The 20,546-nt window shown below is 35.3% G+C and overlaps 4 non-coding genes across 4 annotated transcripts; 3 read left to right on the top strand and 1 right to left on the bottom strand.

Moving 5' to 3' along the window:
- The first annotated feature begins 3,824 nt into the window (after positions 1 to 3,824).
- Positions 3,825 to 3,940, top strand: LOC127802956 (U5 spliceosomal RNA). The gene has a single exon (XR_008023403.1). It is a non-coding gene; the product is annotated as a U5 spliceosomal RNA (small nuclear RNA).
- Positions 3,941 to 5,810: 1,870 nt separating this feature from the next.
- Positions 5,811 to 5,967, top strand: LOC127802946 (U4 spliceosomal RNA). Its single transcript, XR_008023395.1, has one exon. It is a non-coding gene; the product is annotated as a U4 spliceosomal RNA (small nuclear RNA).
- A 139-nt stretch (positions 5,968 to 6,106) lies between these two features.
- LOC127802948 (U4 spliceosomal RNA) lies at positions 6,107 to 6,265 on the top strand. Its single transcript, XR_008023397.1, has one exon. It is a non-coding gene; the product is annotated as a U4 spliceosomal RNA (small nuclear RNA).
- A 3,297-nt stretch (positions 6,266 to 9,562) lies between these two features.
- Positions 9,563 to 9,723, bottom strand: LOC127802935 (U1 spliceosomal RNA). Its single transcript, XR_008023385.1, has one exon. It is a non-coding gene; the product is annotated as a U1 spliceosomal RNA (small nuclear RNA).
- Positions 9,724 to 20,546: the final 10,823 nt, after the last annotated feature.

Genomic DNA, 20,546 nt, shown 5'->3' on the forward strand with positions numbered 1-20,546 from the left:
AGATTATGGACTGGCGTTGCTGCTCTATCAAGGGTGCACCCATACACCTCGGCCCGGGAAGAAGGCTGTAACAATGAGGAACAACAGTTGGGTGCGGTAGACTCAAATCGAAAATGATGAGGACATTTTACATCTTACATACATGCACGAAAATATATGATTTTGTACTCTCATTTAGATGATTTATCATCTAACTTAGGCTTTGCCCCTGGAATATTCAAACGTTCAAGATGTTGTTGTAGCAAAACCAGATACGAAAGAAGCATGTGACGACACTTTGCAAGTGCAAAATGAATTATAATTATGATCTTGGAAGTAATATATTTAAGTTTATGCTACTTAACATTTGAACATTTGAAAGACGAAATTTTGAGATGAGGAATGATATGATGTATCAATTTGTACAAGAAAAAAAAATATTATTTCAGTATTGTCCTAATTTATAACATGCTGGAGAAAGTGTGGTGTTATAGAGTGAATTGGGTTTTTAAGTTTAAAATGATTTTTACCATGTTATTGGGTTGTAAAACAAGTTATAATGTTTGATTTGGTGATAAATAAATAGCTACAATAATCTCAACAATTAAGCACAATCAACACATACAATATTTTTATAGAGGTTTAATTTTATGAGTCTCTCTCTTCAAGTTTAAGAATTTGAAGGTTCTACATACTAAATTGAAAAAAATAACTTTAGTTTTTGTCTAAGAGCTAAAACCTCGATTATAAAATACTCTTCCTAATAAGATCACACTTATAGAAATTTAAATCCCTCATAAAGTGTGAGCACCTCACATGTAGGTGAGTTATAACCCTTTTAATTTGAAACAAAGATGAAGGATTTTACTGTCACAAATCTTTTACACTTGAATGCCTAGAATACTCCAACTTTAAAGTCACAAAAAGGTTAATAAGTGAGTCCATATCCTGGTAGGCAAGCTACTTTTAAAGTCTTTTCTTTTTGGTTCTAACCATTGGAGAACATAGCTTATTGGATTGAACTACGAAAAACTTCCTAGGTTGTATCAAACTGCAAGAGAATATCTTCTTTTTTTAATTCAAAAAATAATTAAAAAAGGATTAGTTAAAGTAAGAAACGATCCTGCTACATTAAATAGGCAAGATTAGTAACAAAAAATGTAGATCTATTTGAGAAAAAAAAAATACATATTGTTCAACATATAAACAACAACTTAAAAGAACATAGTATGTTATAAAAGAAACAATACTGCATGATAAAAGATAGTTAATCATAAGAGATATGGTACTTGGAAGACCCAAAGAAACATTATATAACGGAAAGGAGTTGTTTTTTGAAAATAAACAACAATTTGAACAAAAAGGATACCTCATCATTATTTACTGAAAAGCATTAATGATAGAGAGAAAAATCAATTTTTATCTTGTGTTACAAAAAAGGAAATATGTTTGACCTTAAGAAAAATTGGATAGAAATACCTTAGATTAGTAAGGTGATTGAGAATACTAATAAGTAACAAATTAAAAATAGCTAAGTTTTTAGAAGAAAGACCATTTAGGTAGACAACACTTGATCGACCAAATCTCAAGTTTGGTCAATTAAATTCATTTTCTTAGAGAAAATAAAAGGCATTATGTGATAATTTGGTCGATTTAAGAGTACTTGAAGTCAACTAGTCTGGCTTTGTTAGTGAGTTCTAAAGTACACTAGGATCATTTGGTCGATTATGGTTTGCATCTGGTCAACTAGACTAGATGTGTAAAAATACGACATGCATCTTATCTCCTTTTGGTTGACTAATACCATTTATTTTGTTGATTTAATACAAAGAGAAAAATGAATGATTTTTTTTTTGTTATCCATTTTTTTATTTTTTTATCCAAATGAATGATTTTGATTTTAGGAATATTTGGTCAACTAAACCCACTACTTTGGTCAACTAAATTAGTTTTTAAAAGGGTGCCTAAAATCAATTGAAGGAGTTTGGTCGATTAAACTTAATTTTTTTCCAAACAAAAATAGCTTATTACTTAACTTTGGTCAACTAATCTTTGACTACGGTCAACCAAATCAATCATCATTTCAAGGAGTATAGTATTCTGGACATCTTTGGTTGATCAAACCAGGGCATTGGTCGACTAAACACTAGTTAATTTTGGGAAAAAAAATTTATTTTAGGCACTTTAATTTACTAAAATACCCCATGAAAGATTAAAACACTTTTGTCCTTTTTTGTTACCACCAAAAGTCATAGATTGTACCCTTGAGATTAACAACATTAACATACATCTTCTAAAGAAAACCTAACAAGCATATGTATGGCGATTTTTAACATTTTTCACAAGGTACTCAACATAGTACTTATGAAGTGAAATCATTATGTCAAATAATGGGAGAAATTTTTTTTCATACTACTTACCTTGATAATGTGCTTGAAAAAGATTTATTTTGCCCCTAGATTTCTTCCTTCTTCTTTAGCTAAGATCTTCCTTTGCTTCTCTATTCCCTCCACCTTAATTCCACAGTATTTCTTGAGTCACTTAGAGTGAAAGACAATTCTTTTCCTCTATTTATACTCAAATTGTTGTCTTAATATTTCTATTGAGAGGCTAATGGATTTGAAAATTTTGCTTATTTTATCTTTTTATTTAATGTTGTGTATGCACATCTTTTTATTTTTTTCCTCTATATATCTTATATATATATATATATAGATATGTTTATATTTTTTTTTTGCCATATATATGCTATTATATCAAATACTAATTTAACTTACCATTTAACCATTAAATCAAATAAATCTTCAAGTCTCACAATTTTGTAACGGGAACTATTATTTGATTATCAATCAAATTTATCTTTAGACTTAATAATTCTAAAACTTATTTTCCAAAAGAATCATTTTCTCAAATCACTCAAGTATCAAAATTTATTAATAATCGCACTAGCTATTACACTAAAATTTTGAATAATAGTCTATTGATTTCTTTTTTAAGGATTTTTTTTTGAAAATTAGTTCATCAAATGTTTTACAAAATTTGGTAATTACACTAGCATCCGAATTTCTAAATAAACCAATAGGTTATTCATTTAACCATTTTTCTCCCAAAAAATTAGTACTTTAAAATCCTAAATTATGAGAGCACTTTAGTAATGGGGTGCTAAGCCATTCATCTTAGAATGGAGAAGGAAGAGTTAATCTTTTTCTTAGCGGTGAGATATAAGGTTTGAGAAGAACAATATATATATAAGAAAGGAAGAAATGTTACATTTTGAATTATGAGGCATTTTAATTATTTTAAATATTTAATTATGGTTAATTGATGGTAGGAGAAATTGCAATATGGTAGTAAAATATATATTTATTTGTTGTATTTTCTCAAATATTAAAATTATTATTTGTAATTACATTAAACCTTAAAAGTATTGAAAACATTTTTCCCTTCGTTTTGTGGTGCAGCTAAGTTCATGCTATATATGTTAGGGTTTTGGTAGTAGTGTAATTGATTGTTATGTTTAAATCTAATGATTTAGCTAATGGTACAATAATCTCTATCAACTGAGGACCTCACAAGGTAAGAAGCTAATCAAATACATTTAAAATTAAAATACAATAATTTTCAATTCCTCCAAATTCTGCAATAAGCTAGTTGGCCTCAAATTATCAGCAAAAAAGAAAAAACAAAGGCCGCAGGGTGAACACAGAGGTGGTCTTCCTACTCAGCTGTCCTAACAGATGGGGCAATGTAATATATTTAGTTTTGTCCCGCATTGGATTATTTTGGAACACACAAGCAATCAGTGTTAATATAAAAGAATCCTGAAGAGAAGCAGTCAATCATGCAGCCGCGCGGTGAGCACAGAGCGAACTATTCTTTCGCCTTTTACTAAAGAATACCGTGTTCTCGCCGCACATAGCGGCATACGCCAATTTTTTAAGGGCTTTCCCTTTTGGGGTTTGGTCCTGGCAATGCTAGTTTTAATTTACTATATGGTCCTTATTACTTAGATCTGATTCGCTTTTCCTGTTGTTGTTTCCATGCATCATGTGTGTTTCCGTTCATAGGTTAAACGGAGTTCTTTTTCAGCAAAGCTTTTAATTGGGTGGAGCAATAAACGGAAGTAGGTCCTGGTTGCGTTAAGTGACGGGCACTGGGCTAACTTCTACGTGCCACTGAAATTACAGAAGCGTTTTCACTTTTTAAAAGTGCTGGATGCCAAAGAGGCCCTATACAGCCTTTTCACAATACAGAACTGGGCATTAATTTATTTTATGATGAGATTTTGAGATGTATTTTGAAGTATTTATATTTTATATATTTTAAAGTATTATTTTTATATATTTTAAAGTATTTATAGTGAAAATCGATTTTCAAGTAGTGAAAGTTGACTGTTGTAAATGTTGCAAGAATAGTTACTGGTTGGATTGGCTAAAGACATGCAAAAGTCGACTTTTGGCCACTGAAAGTCGAGTTCTACCTCCTGAAAGTCGATTTCTGCTCCCAAGAAGTCGACTTTTGTTGTAGATTGTCAACTTTCAATTCGAACGTTGGAATTTCAACGGCCAAAAAATAAATCAATATGTCTTTTAATTCAATGGATATGTATTTAAATTAGAGGGATGTGATTTCTTCAATGGATAAGTCTATTTTTAATAGACATGATCTTTAAAATGTATCCCTTCAATATCTATAAATAGTGTGGACATTTGGGGTGCAAAGACATACTTCAAGCATCTATTCTTCTTTATTCATTTACTATTCTCTATTTACTCTATTCTCTCATTGTTAGGTTAAATTATTAATTGTAAAAGAAATTAAAAAATATAATTTTGATTTCTTAAAGTTAAGCATTATATTTTATTGGTAGAATTTCTATCAACCATTTGCATCTAATTAGAAAATTTACTATTCTAAAAATAGTTTCTTAAAAACATCTTGTCTAATAAATATTTTATTCTTATTTTATCTTTCCTCCATTATTCTATTATATTTTATTCTTATTTTCTCTTTCCTCAATTATTCTATCATTTTCTTTCAATTACCACATTGTGAGAGGAATAAACCCAATGTGCTCCCAATTGGTGAGCTCTATTTAGACATTATTAACGGCAATCCCTCGTTGTAATCCCTCGCTGAAACGTTGCAGAACACTCGAATATCGGGTTAATTATACTAATAATAATCTAACTTTACATTTTATTATTATTTGGTCACTGAACTTTGAAATATTACATGTTAGTTACTGATATTTCAAAACGATTACTGCTTAGTTACTGAATTTTGAAATGTTACCTGTTAGTCACTGATATTTCAAAACTGTTAAACTGAACTTTAAAATATTACATGTTAGTCACTAATATTTCAAAACTGTTTCTCATTCGTCACTCATGAACTTAAAGTTCAGTGACTATCGAGTGAAGGGTGAAAAACGATTTTAAAATATCAATGACTAGCAGGTAATATTTTAAAGTTCAGTGACTAAACAGTAACAGTTTTGAAATATTAGTGACTAATAGGTAATATTTTAAAGTTTGGTGATTAAGTAGTAACAATTTTGAAATATCAATGACTAACAGGTAACATTTCAAAGTTCAGTGACTAAACAATAACCGTTTTGAAATATTAGTGACTAATAAGTAACATTTTAAAGTTTAGTGACCAAACAATAATATAATGTAAAGTTTAATTATTATTGGTGTAATTAAGCTCCCGAAGATCCATGGAAAAACCAGCTTAATATCATCTCAGTGATCCCACATCAATCTCTCAGACGGAGTTTCCATGGCTAGCGTTTTGTATAAAAAAACGGAAGAGGCAGATTGCAAATCATCTTTGCGCTTGGGGCAATGACGCAGCTTGTGAGGTACTAACCGAGGCGCGTCAATTGCTGGTTGAAAACTATTTCCAAACCCCCTCTTCGGCCTGGGTTCATCCCTGGCCGTCGAGAATTTCTGGAAGGGCCCCCTCTAACCCAGGGTTAAAGCCCTACAATCCCCATTTAAAACGTTCTTAGGATATAAGAAATACGGAAGAAGCAATTTCAGTGATCCCACATCGATCTCTCAGACGCATTTTCCATGGCTAGCGTTTTGTATAAAAATACGGAAGAAGCAAATGGGTAGGTATCTTTGCGCTTGGGGCAATGACGCAGCTTGTGAGGTACTAACCGAGGCGCGTCAATTGCTGGTTGAAAACTATTTCCAAACCCCCTCTTCGGCCTGGGTTCACATCCCTGGCCGTCGAGAATTTCTGGAAGGGCCCCCTCTAACCCAGGGTTAAAGCCCTACAAATCCTCAGGCTAAACATTTTAGGACACGAGAAAATAGTGTTACAGAGGCTGCAGATTGGTGGTCAGGTGGTTATTAACCGAAAGACTGGCTTCTACATCGTTTTTATTTGTTTCTTTTTAATTTTTCTATAAAAGTGTGTAAGAATTGTATTTGGTTAGTTATGTCTTTAAAAAATCGATTACCATTAATAATTATTTTAAAAAATTACTACTTCAATAATTCTTGTTTGAACTAATTTCAGTAGTTTGTTTAAATTTTAATATAGTTTTTATTTTATATAAAATTTTAGAATTTTGATATACACATGTAGGACAACAAAATAATGTTGGAGATATAAGTTATGGTTTTCTGGTGTTCTTGACAGAGTTACAGCTCGAAGATTAATGTACCATCTTCACATATTTCTTTTTTCACAATTCCATCTGTTAAAGTTTATCCTTTTCTAATAAGCTAGCTAAGTCTTCCTTAAACAACAACAACATGAGGTATGGTTGTGTATGGCTGTTACTTGAGATTTGAGAACCATTAAACCTTTAACAGTATATTTGGTCACATAAGCAGGTGGATGAATTTCCTTTTCATGCATCATAATTGATATAAGCTGAATTTGTGTTGAACACCTAAGGTCAAGGGCTTTAGTAGCTATGGTGTTACGAGCAGGATTCCTCTAGCCAATTTTACAACATGATGCCCTAATGAAAGTCTGAAAATGCAATAAATGTCAAAGATCAAAACTTCAAATCATCATTCAATCTATTCATTTTGCCCAATGGGGATTGGATATCTTGGGACCGTTTTCACAAGTTGGTGGCTAAAGAAAATTACTCCTGATGGCTATAGATTATTTTACAAAGTGGGTAAAAGCGAAAGCCTTAGCTACAATAATCGAGAAAAAAAGTGGAATCCATGGTCTAGAAGAATATTGTATGCAAATTTAGAGTTTTCAAGATCATTAATACCAATCATGACAAGTAGTTTGATTGTAAAGCCTCTGGAAATTTTTGTGATAATTTGGGGCTACAGTAACAAATAACCTCAATAGCATATCCTCATACAAATGAGCAAATAAAGATTAGTGATTTGACAATTTTATATCGATTGAAAACTCATTTGGAAAATAAAAAAGTAGATTAGACAGATGAATTGTCATTTATTCTATGGGCCTATTGGACAACAAGTAAAGTGTTGAATGGTAAAACTCCACTTAGTTTGGTTTATAGAAAGGAAGCGTTGATACTTGTGGAAGTTGGAGTGGGTCTCCTTGGGTGAATACCTTTGTTGACAATGCCAATTTCGAGTCCCTATGGATGAACCTGGATCTTATTCAGGAACAAAGAGATAAAGTAGTCACCCAATTAGCTGTTTCTCATAGAAGGATTGCTAGCTACTACCATTCCCAGCTAAAAAATAGGCCATTTAAAAATAGGGATTTGGTTTTCAAGAAAACAGCTATTACAAATGCCATCCAAGATGAAGGAAAATTATGAGCAAATTAGGAAGGTCCATATCGCATTCGAGAAATGATCAAGCTAAATACATGTATCTTACAAACACTTCCAAGGCAATGATATTTGCAAAATCTAGAAAACAAATAATTTGAAATTGTATTTCCCTCTAGACATATGAGAATGCCTTTGTGTAATTATAGCACTTGCAAATAATAAAAAAGAGCCCCCTAGCGAGACTATGGACATAGGCATATTTGGGGGAACCACATAAAATCCTTTGTCTTGTGTGTATGATGTTATTTTTGACATATACTCTTGTTTTAGAATCTTCTTTTGGTGTGCTTTGTTTATAAAGAAATTGAATACACAAAAGGGGATTCTAAGAGAAATGGATGTATAGATTTGGTAACCAAATGATCTAGGGTTGTCATCTCTCAAGGAATTAATGAAATTTATTATCCTATGTACAGTATGAGTTGTCAAGCTTGAAAATGAAAAATTTATTAAGGGATACAGATGTCACTAAAAACTTTCTCAGAGTATTTTGAGAAGATGGAGAGATTTTAAAAATAGATAAAAAGAGTTTAATCTATGTCAAAGGGGTTTGATATTTCTTGATTGTTATTTGACAGTGAACCTAGAAAATCATACCCCTAAAAGTAAATCATTGAATTAATGATGTTGAGCTGACATTGTATTCTTAGCCATGATTAAGAGTTAACAAAGGTTCAAAGTGTTGTTAAGAGTTAACAAAGGGTCAAAGTGCCATTATGAGTTAACGGGATCTTTGTTCCATTAAGAGTTAATGGAAGAGTTGTTAAGAGTTAAAAATGGGCTTAGATGAAATTAGACAGAAGTTTCAATGGATGACACTAAACTGTTGATTTGGTTCTTCAAGCCAATCAACTGATTAGATGTCTTTGAGAAAACTATCGGCTAGTCCTTAGACATAGTTACTAGTTTTGTTCAATTGAGTTTTTGGAATCGAGGACAGTCTTTGGTCTTTTCTATCATGAGAGTATTTAATGCTTTGATAACTTCATTTAATGCATTGAGTACAATTAATGAAAGAGAAGGAAAAAGGAGAAGAAAATGAGGGAAAGGAGAATTATTCTCCAAGATTGCATCTCCAAGTTTGTATTTCTTCTTTCTGCTGAGCACTCTCTATTTCCTTACTTCTCCTTCTTACAATTTCCTTCTTCTTTCATGTTTGACCCATGCTCATGAGATGAGCAAATCCTTTTGAAAGCCCAAAGATTGCCTTGATGTCACCTTTGTCTTGGTATCGTTTAACACAAGTGATCGGTAAAGGGTTTTAACCAACTTGGTTCTCTATGCTTCGTTAACCAAGGATAAAACAAACACGAAGCTGATCGTGAAAGAGACACAAAGCTGTTCGTGAAGGAACCTCAAAAAGTTTGGAACCATGTAAAAAAAAAAATGCAACTGGCAATAATATCTTCCCTGTCAGAGGTAATTGTTACCATTTAGTTTTCATTGTGAATGAAAATATCTAAGTTTGCAAGAGATTTCTTATCCATTTCTTCTGAGTTTTATGTTTCTAAAAAATGATTTTCAAAAACCCTAATGAATCTCTTGCAGTATACTTAATGTAAAAGCACCTATCAAAAATATCTCAATTGATTTCGTCGTCAAACTATCCGTGCACCCCCTGCAGCAGCGTCACCCTATCTTCCCACAAAATAACACCAAACGTAGTCGCAAATTGAGAAACAAAGAGACCGACGTCCCATTCAATGGTCACTGCATCCGCAGCACAAAATTTTGCTCCATCTTCCAAATTCTGCGAGCTTCAACGAAATTGTTACGACTGTGAAATAGGCAGGGGCCGCGCGAACGCAGGCCCCCACTACCACAAATTATGACGTAGGCTCGACCACTTGGGCCGACCTTAGGCGGACGCCCCTCCTCAGTGCAATGGAGGTCGTCAACCTAGGCCATGGACCTTGTTGATCGCCCATCGACCCCGTCCAGGTAAGTATGTTGCTCCTTAGGGTTTCCTCGGTTTATATACATGTTCCGTCCCACCCAAGCTCCCTACTATACCGATGTGGGACGAACTCAACTAACTCTCTCCCTGTCCGTGAATTCTTCCATCCATCGCCCTTCAATTGTAGTAGAACGGACCCTTTTGAATTCGTCCATGCTTATATCGTCAAATTGTTTATATGCGGAGGTAAAGCGCCACCAACCAGTAGAGATGAAAGCCACAGATCACCGCAGAGTTGCTGTGCCGAGTCGAGTCAGAGGAGGTTCGATTTCAAAATTCGTTGCTTTGCTGTATTTTCAAGGGTATATAACCTTGTCTTTCATAATTTGTCCTTAAGAATGTAGCAGTGTCTGTTGAATCTTGTGTTTGGTTGAAAGTTTGTACCTTCAGGCACTCAAGTAAAAAAATTGTCTCTTTTATCTGCCTGGTTCTATAAGTGTTCTGAACTACTGCTATTCAGAGAATGTTGTCTTTCTATGTTTTGATACAATAATCTTCTTCTTTTGTGGTGAAGGGAAATTAGTATAGCATTTCGTGCTTCAGACCTTTCAAACTCAAAATACTTTATTGCCTTGTATTCTGAAGTCTAGATAAAATATTTTTGCATTTCAAATGTTGATGTGCAATGCTTGCAAGTTGAATAGCATACTTTACATAACAGAGTATGTCACACAGGCAATAGAGTAATCACGCAGAGTAGAATTTTCATTTGAACAGAACATTGAGATTAAGAAATAGGAGGATTCCTAAAAAGAGATAAACAAAAAAACAGCGTGGGTAATTGTTATATTCTATTTTTTTTTTTGAGGGTTCTCGTTTTATGTTCCAGGGAGTCACTTATTGATCATGTTATCACATTTCTTTAAAAACGAGACCAATTGTGAACTGGCTAGGTCTTACCTTAAATAACACGTAAAGTCTTTACTCAATACCTAGATTAAATTTTGAATAAAAATTCCATAATCAGGATCTTTCAATCAAAGTTAATGTTTAACATTTCCGTCAAAGTAAAGCTATTAGTGAGAATGGAAGCCAAATTCTCTTTTCATTGACTGAATGCTACGGATGGTATTTTTTCTTTTCTTTCTTACCTGTACAATGGGGTACAGGTAAGAAAGAAAAGGATTAAGACATGAGAACTGTGATCAACTTGAACTTGATGATGTTTACTACTTTACTACCTTTTTTATGTTTTTCTTTTGGACACTTGATCCTATAAATTACAGGTTTATTTTGTGAGCTTTTATTGTCTCGAGATCCTTTTGGGGACTGAATTTGCATTTGGTAATCCAATTCTGCCTGGCATTTGTTTATTAGACATGCAGTACATGATACATTGTTGCTGAAGTAGCAGCTTTGTTGATAAAAATTTTATTGCATGGGAAATTCATTCTTCATTCAGTCTGGTGGAAATCATTTGAATTTGCAGGCAAACATGAAAAAATACATTCCAGTATAGTTATATTTTGTTAGAAACTTGTCCAAAAAGACTTTTCCCACAGATTATCCTGCCACTGGGGAGGTGGGTATGTGCCTTGGCTGCCAGAGTTTGTCCCTAAGATTGGCCTTGAAATTGTTATGAATGGATTTTTAAGCTTCTCAAGGGAAAATGATACAGAACGTGGAAATGATCCTACACAAGGTGGCTCTTTTGTTGAGTGCCTGTATGTTTTCAGAAAGCAAGGAAAACATGAAACATTAATGGCTTCTGGTTTTCGCTGTCATGGATTAGTGCACTTATTTGGCAGTAGAATGGGCTCGCCAGCAGAGACTGGCCCTTCCCATCCATTGCTTTCTCACTCCAATCTCAACTCTCAATGCAAGCAGACATGCTAATTTCAAGTGCTTCTGACATAATAAATCACGGGGCTTGACGTCACAGATCTTATGGTTGTTAAAGATGGGCTTTTCGTTCTTTTAGGTATTGAAGTAATGACTTCATCTGTTTTGACTTGGATCCAATCCCTATTTGGAGTGTACAACATTTTAACATGGAAATTGCTTTTTTTTTTTTTTTTTTTTTTTTTCTGTAAACTTGCTTGTTTGTATGGATATGCTTGAAGAGGAGAAGAGTAGTGGATCGTACTGATCCATTGGGCGAGACAGGAGGCCCACAACTTGGCACCTAGCCTGCCCCAGGCTAGATTTTAGCCCAAGAGCTTAGATAATGTTCCCATCTAAGTTGAGATTCTTGCTCCAATAATGGATTCCATCAACCTCGGATAACTCGCGCATTGATCCTCATCAGATCCAATATCCTCGAGGATGATCCCTATCATTACCATACATCTTGGCCCTTTATCCTCTCACGACAGTCGGCAACACGCAAGGTACCTTCATCTCTATATAAACTAGCCTGATCGCAGGCCAAGGTATGTTCTTTCCAAATCTTACCAATACTCTAGTATTTTGAATACATACTGATTCGAGCATCGGAGTGCTTGCAGGTGTCAACCACCTCCCACAGCTCAGATCACCAGATCACAACGCCCCATTGCCATTTCAACCAATTCGATCAACCCCGTTGGGCCGAAAGGAACATTTGGCATCCACCCTGGGGCCCAATAAAACTTACCTACCTTACATGTCAAATCCCTACAATCTCCTTTACAAACCATCCATGGCCAGAACTAGAAGCCACAATAGCATGCCTCCTAACTAGGAAACCCCAAACACCACCAACAATCATCAACCAAAGAATTCAACAACTATGGAGGCCCTCTTCTAAACCATTCGAAAGCTTTCAGACTGAGTTGCCGAGTTAACCTACAACCAACAGCGCGACCAACGCAATGAGTGGGTTGACGATGATGTAGAAGTTAACCATCATCAATAGCTACAAGCCACCCTTTCTCGGAGTTCATCATGTCCGTGCCCCTACTAGAAGGATTTTGCCTTCCCGGCACATTGGAGCTGAATGATGGAACCACCAATCTCCAGGAGCACTTAACAATGTTCAATTCTTTGATGTTGTTAAGCGGGGGAACCGACCCAATCATGTGCCGTACTTTTCCTAACACTTTGAAGAAGTCTTCCAATTTTTATAGTATATCTAGTCACATAAGAAAGTGGATGAATTTCCCTTTCATGCATCATAATTGATATAAGGTGGACTTTGTGGTGAACACCTAAGGTCAAGGGCCCTAGCAGCTATGGTGTTAAGAGCGGGATTCTTGTAGCCAATTTTACAACGTGATGACCTAATGAAAGTTCAAAAATGCAATAAATGTCAGAGATCAAAACTTCAAATCATCATTCAACCTATTCATTTTGCCCAATGGGGAATGGATATCCTGGGACATTTTTCAGAAGCTAGTGGCCAAAGAGAATTACTCTTGGTGGTGATAGATTATTTCACAAAATGGGTAAAAGTCGAAGAAGCCTTAGCTATAATCATTGAGAAAAAAGTGGAATGCATAATCTGGAAGGATATTGTATGCAGATTTAGAGTTTCCAAGATCATTAATACCAATCACGACAAATAGTTTGACTACGAAGCCTGTCGAAATTTTTGTGATAATTTGGGGCTATAGTTGAAATAACCTCAATAGCATATCCTTGAGCAAATGGGCAAGTAGAGATTAGTGATTTAATGATGTTACATGGATTGAAAACTCATTTGGAAAATGAAAAAATAGATTAGACAGATGAATTGTCATTTATTCTATGGGCCTATCGGACAACAAGTGGAGTGTTGAATGGTGAAGCTCCACTTAATTTGGTTTATAGAAAGGAAGCTTTAATACTTGTGGAAATTGGAGTGGGTCTCCTCAGGTGAATACCTTTGTTGGTGATGCCAATTTTGAGTATGGATGAACCTGGATCTTATTTAGGAACAAAGAGATAAAGTAGTCACCCAATTAGATGCTTCTCATAAAAGGATTGCTAGCTATTACCATTCTTGGTTAAAAAATAGGCCATTTAAAATGGAGATCTAGTGCTCAAAAAAATAGCTATTGCAAATGCCTTCCATGATGAAGGAAAATTATGAGCGAATTAGGAAGGTTAATATCGCATTCGAGAAATGATCAAGCTAAATACATGTATCTTACAAACGCTTCAAGGCAATGATATTAGCAAAACCTAGAACACAAATAATTTGAAATTGTATTTCCCTCTAGACATATGAGAATGCCTTTGTGTAATTATAACACTTGCAAATAATAAAAAAAAGACCCGTAGCGAGACTATGGACATAGGCATATTTGGGGGAACCACGTAAAATCCTTTGTCTTGTGTGTATGATGTTATTTTTGACATATACTCTTGTTTTAAAATCTTCTTTTGGTGTGCTTTGTTTATAAAGAAATTGAATACACAAAAGGGGATTCTAAGAGAAATGGATGTGTAGATTTGGTAACCAAATGATCTAGGGTTGTCGTCTTTCAAGGAATTAATGAAATTTATTATCCTTTGTACAATATGAGCTGTCAAGCTTGAAAATGAAAAATTTATTAAGGCAGACAACTTAAGATTAAAAATTGTTAAGACACTTGTTAGGGGCTTAATTAGGCCCTAACAACATGCAGGCGGTCACCATGCATCATAATTTGCCATCAGTACAAGCAACATGCAGTAGTTAGTTTAAGTCCAACTTTGGTTTGAAGTTGTAGTTATTTTGGCTCTGATTAGGCATTGATCGATGCTAAATTGCAACTCTTGTTTCTTTTGTTGATGCTTACTTGGATAAATCGTTTGCATGGTTATTTAATAACCTATTGATTTATAACAATTGAAAGTCCTGAAACAATCGGGTCAATGCTCATACCTTTTGTAAATACTTGCACATGATTGGCTCCCTAGCTTGATATTGTCAGTGGAACTGTTGAACCACTAATTGTGAATCACTATGGGCCATTAGTCGAGTTGCTTCAATTTTCAAAGCCAAGTTCATTCCAACAATAAGTGCCTTATACTCAACAATGTTATTCGAACTTAGGAAGGCAAACCATAGAGAATATTCTATGACCTCTCCTTTGGAAGAGATTAGGACTACCCCAACCCTATTCACTTGTGAACTTGAGGCCCCATCAACAAATAGTGTCCACCTTGGTTTTTCCACCTCTAATGATTCATTACTATGTGTACACTCCACAATGAAGAATGATAATGCTTGTCCCTTAATCGCCCACCTAGGCTGGAACTGAACATCATTTTTTCCAAGCTCTATCACCTACTTGGTAAGCCGCCCTAAACTTTAAACTTTTGCAATATTTGTCAAAGTGGTTGATCAGTCAAGATTGTGATGGAGTGCGCTTGGAAGTAAGGATTCAATTTGTTGGAGGTTGTTACTAATGTTAAGGCAACCTTATCCGCATGGAGATATTGGCTCTCCACTCCTTGTAGGACTTTTTTGATGTATAGATGTTGATCTATATGGCCTTCCTTTCTTAATAGAACAACACTTATAGCCTTGTCACTCACTCCCAAGCATAAGAACAAAGGCTCCCCAGTCTTAAGCCTAGTCAAGAGTGGAACCTTTTTTAAATACTCTTTCAATGCATCAAAGGCTTTTTGGAATTGATCAGTTCAATTGAAACCCTTACCTACCTTTAAAGTTTGGAGGAATGGAAGGCTTCATTTTGCTGACTTTAACAGAAAAACACTCAAGGTTGTTATTCTTCATGTCAATTGTTGAACTTTGTTTACTGTGGTTAGGGGTGCCATATCTAGTATAGCATGAATTCTTTTCGGATTAGCCTCAATTTCCCTTGAGTTATGATAAATCTCAGAAATTTCCAAGATTGTACTCCAAACAAACATTTTGAGGGATAATCTCATGTTATACTGTCTAAGTACCTTGAATACTTGAGTAAGCTTATTAATATTATACTTAGTTTTTTAAGTCTTGACAATCATATCTACATAGCCCTCTATTATATTGCCAAGCAAGTCTTTAAAAAATTTATTTACCATCCGTTGATATGTTACCCCTACTTTCTTAAGTCCAAATGGCATGATTTGATAGCAATGCGACCCTTTTTCTATGATAAAGGATGTTTATTCTTAGTCAGGTGGATGCATCATAATTTGATGGTACCCCAAGAATGTGTCTAGAAAGCTCATAAGATCAAATCTTGATGTTTCATCCATTAGCCTATTGATAAGAGGAAGAGGATCTGAATATTTCGGGTATACTTTATTAAGATTGATGAAATGTACACAGACTTTCCATTTATCGTTGGCTTTCTTAATCATCACTACATTTCTTAACCACTCGGGGTAACATACTTCTCTAATAAAGCCAACTTCAAGCAATTTATTAATTTTCTCTTCTAGCACCCGCTGCCTTTCAAGAGCTATATACCTTATTTTTTGCTTAATAGTTTATTCGTGGGCCCACATTCAAGTGGTGGGAAATCACATCTAGGACGATTCCTAGCATATCAGCTGATGTCTATGTGAATATATCTATATTGGCTTTAAGACATTCTACAATTTCTTTCTTAGTCCTTTCTAGGAGTTGGGTTCCCACATAGACAAGCTTTTTCGAATCATCTTCTTTTAGCTGGATAGCCTCTAACTTCTCCACAAGTTGAGGCTTATGTATGGCTTGCTCAATGATGGTTAACGTTTCTTCCTTCCTCTTCCCCCTTAGTAGAGGAAATATAACAATTTCTTGCCTTCTTTCTATCTCCACAAACTTGTCCTACTTCATATGGTGTGGGAACTTTATCAAGAGATAACATGAAGAAACAACCACCCTCATGTCATTCAAGAGTGGTTGGTATTGTAATGTTGTAGGCAGTTGAAGAAGTTCTTACCCCCACGAAGTTGGCTTGGGGAGTCACGCTTTGGGGATCTGTCCCTAAAGTAATAGGAAATTTATATTGCTCTAGCCATTAGCACTACCTCCCCATAAAACTATGTAATGGAGAAGACACTTTCTTCAGTCATTCATGGGAGATATTCATTTGTTCAAAGCAATTCCAATATATGAGGTTAACTGAACTGCCACTCTCCACTAGAATTTTCCCTATCAGATGTTTGGCGCCATTTGGTTTTTTGAGCTTCTCATGCCTTCAGTCGATCTCTTTATTCGACTTATTTTCTCTCATTTTCTTTTCTATTTCTTCATTTCCTCTAACCATTCGCATTAGTTTAGCTAGTAGGAATAAGTTTGCTAGCATCATTAGTTGATAAAAGGAATGTGACTCTTGTAGAGGGATTAAATGCATACATTGCAACATAGCAGGAACTTCCATTCATACTTTCATTTCACGCATCTCTAGGGTTACATTTCAAAATCGATCCATATATTGCCAAAGTATCTCCTTATTGCTTTTTCTAATACTTAGGAGATAAGTGGCATCCTTTTTCCTTTGATAGTTGAAGATAAAGGCCTTGATGAACTTGACTCTTAATTGATCAAAGAAGGAGACGGATCCTTTAGCAAGGGCATTGAACCAAGCATGAGCATGATCTATTAAAGTCGAAGGAAAGACTCAACACATGATTGCATTCTCCCATCCATGTCGCAACATTAGTGATTTATAACTTTGAATGTGATTGTATGGTCTCCTTTCTAAAGATGTGGTTAATTCAGGCTTCTTAAATTTCTTAAGTAGTGATTTCTCCATTATTTCCAAAGAAAAAGGAATTCTTCTTTTTAGCTAGTCTTCCTATACAAGCATTAACCTTTTTTGACCTAGAATCTCTTTTGTCATCCTCTTCATATTAGTTGTTTCTCTTACACTAAATGTTAAGACGTTATTAATTTCTTGTACCCTTATTAGCGGAATTCTTGGATGGAGTTGACCTCCATCAATAGTTGCACTTTCAATGATTTCTAGATATTTTTCCTTTCAAAATTATTCTTTGTTAGCTTGTAATTTTCAAGGGGGTTCACCTTTCTCCTGAGGTAGGATTGTCTCTAGGAGAGTCTCCCATGGGCAAGTTGGTTGCGAGAGAGTCTCCTGATGTTCCTCGAACTCTTGCGAGTGAGTCGATCGTGTCCATAGGAAAGTCTCCTGATGTTCTTTTGACTCTTATGGGTGAGCCGATCATGTGCGTGGGAAAGTCTCATGATGTTTTTCTAAATATCCGACCTCTTAAAGGAATGTTTCCTTCCTTACCCCCGAGAGAGCTATAGGGGATGGGACAAAGTTCTTCAAAGGTTAAGGTATAACGATGTGAGGTATGATAGTCTACAATAGTCTAGCCATCTCTCGAAGAGATTGCAAGCTCTCCTTGTGTTGTTTGCATAAGGCCTCATAATCAATAACGGGCACCATTGAAGGAGTTGCCCCAAAGGTCCATGGGAGACTAGTTGTGAGAATCTCCAATGCCTTTGATAGGCCCCGAGAAATAATGTCCTTAGGAGACCAATTGTGAGGGTCTCTCAGGGTCTCAATCTATTTGAGGGGCCAAAATTGGACTTTTTTTTCCCTCTTGTTTTTGTTGGCTATTAAAATTTCTTATTCGAGCCATTATTTCTATTTTGACTTTTCAATCTTTTGCCACAAATGATGCCAATTATTGTTGCCTCTAATTATTATTTCCTAGATACAACAATAATTTTATAATTGAGCAAAGTATCCATCTTGAGCTTCTAGTCTTCGGGAGATTTGCAAAACAAAAACAATTAAGAGCACCCACATCTCTCGTACCGACCCTTAATTGCTTAAGTTAGTCTCACTGAGTATAAATGCAAGAATAGTAGATGGATAGTTCTAATTAATCATAAATTGATTGGAAGGATTACTTCCTATTTATAAAGGGTGAAATAGGCAGGTCGAAGAGCACCCACATCTCTTAGAATCATCTCTTTTAGATTTCCAAGAAAAGACATTGGAGGTAAGTGAAGGAAATCTCGTATGGTGGTATGGGTAAAATTTAAAAATTTAAATGTAACAGATACACACAGCGAAATTAATCATACACAAATCATACGCAGCTTGAGGTATTTAAGCAACGCGCATATTCATCACATGAATATAAATAAGCACATACCTGTAATCTGATGTAGGGATGAGATACAAAACCAGTTTCTGTACTGAGATCGTATCCAGCAGAGACTGTAGTGGTCTTAGTCTGTCCACACCTAGTACGTTGTTCGATACAGTTCTAGTCATCTCTTTCCTTGTTAGTCACAAAGGTTTCCTATATCACAAGCACCCGGTGTCTGAATTTCTCCGCGTGACAATCATACACCTGAAATTAATCAGAAGCAGAAACAAAAGAAGACAAAAGTAGAAAATAACAGAGGCAGAACAAGTAGTGAAAATTTCCTCTACTTCTTCTTCAATTTCATGTCTTCAACATTTTTCCCGGTCAACCTAACCAGCGCCCCGATTTCGTGCCACGTGTCCTACACTTAAAATTAGATGAGGCAGTGCGAGAGTCGACTTTCGCTTCAGGGAAGTTAACTTTTAGGTCAACTATAGCTTTATGAGAGTTGACGTTCAGGTCGACTACAGATTTAAGAGAGTCGACTTTCAGTTATAGGAAGTCAACTCCCACAATAGCCAACAACCTGAACAAACAATCAAATCCGTGGACTACCGACTCATTAACTATTAACAAGCTGTTGTCATTAACACTTAATGACACATCTAATCCATCCTTAACTATTAATCATGTCCGAGACACATCGGGTGCACGATGTAGATACTAAATGCAACATTATATGGTGTGTGACTTTTTAGGTTCACTACCTGCTAGCAATCAGCTAGTACCAAAACTCATTTCTATATCAGCCAACGCCTTAACCCATCACCAGAATCTCTCCATATCCTGATGACAATTTGAGGGTTCTTGTGAAGAGCCTAGCTGTGACTTAAAATAATATAGGTGGTAATGAAGTCTCACTTCAAGTGAACCTATTACTACTGATGATTATCGTGTGCTATAATCCTTCCATCACTTAACATCCCTACTGAGTGAGATCTAAAGAGTGATAAACTCACAAACTTAGTAACTAGGTGTCTGACCTCATCAATGTGATGAGATGACACCTCAGGAAACACCTTTCCTAATATTCAATATGCCTCAGCCAGAGATTGTCCTGTCACACTAACAAAAGTTCACATAAGACGTTCACCCCATTAAATATTGACGAGGGTGATGGATCTTATCCTCAACACCTATCTCCATATACTAGTAATATAGAACCATATAGATGAACGTTCTCACCTCTCAATTAGATGGTTCAACTCACTAGCAAATCTCACACACCGACACGCAAAACAACCATGCTGGTTCAAGTCCAAGGATTAACACACCATCGCAACCTGACGACCTAACCATTATTCACCATGCCATGTGGTCAATAATTGCGTCATATTTGATTGGTTGTTCCCTAATAAGAATCCACAGGTCTACTAGCGATATACCCATGTCATATGACATGTGACACACCACCCTCCCATCAGTAACTTATATTGAATGAGGTAGTAACCCTGTGCTAGTCCATACTCGACTAATCATAGCCATCATCCAAAGATCTAAGGACTAGGAATAGTTTAAGACATCCTATTACCAGAGAATCTTGTCACAGTTTCAATACCTTGAGAATAAGATTCTCAAACAGAATATCTAGGAACTCATTCATGTGGTAAACTGGAGAGCTCACAAATGTTAAAAACCTACTTTTTTATTAATACATACAAAGACACAATAAAGTGTTTAGTTACAAGCCCACTAAACGTCATCCAAATTTAGCATTAAGGCACACAATACTAACAGTAAGTTTGACACATTCTTGTAGTTTCTTGAATTGAATAGTCCGCTAAAGACCATGTTTGAGGGTCCTAAAAAGGTTCCCGAAAGGGTCTCTTTCTACCAATAATGGATTTCAAGACCAAGTGACCTAAG

Source organism: Diospyros lotus, chromosome 5, assembly GCF_014633365.1.
Source record: "Diospyros lotus cultivar Yz01 chromosome 5, ASM1463336v1, whole genome shotgun sequence".
In the NCBI taxonomy this organism is placed as follows: Eukaryota; Viridiplantae; Streptophyta; class Magnoliopsida; order Ericales; family Ebenaceae; genus Diospyros; species Diospyros lotus.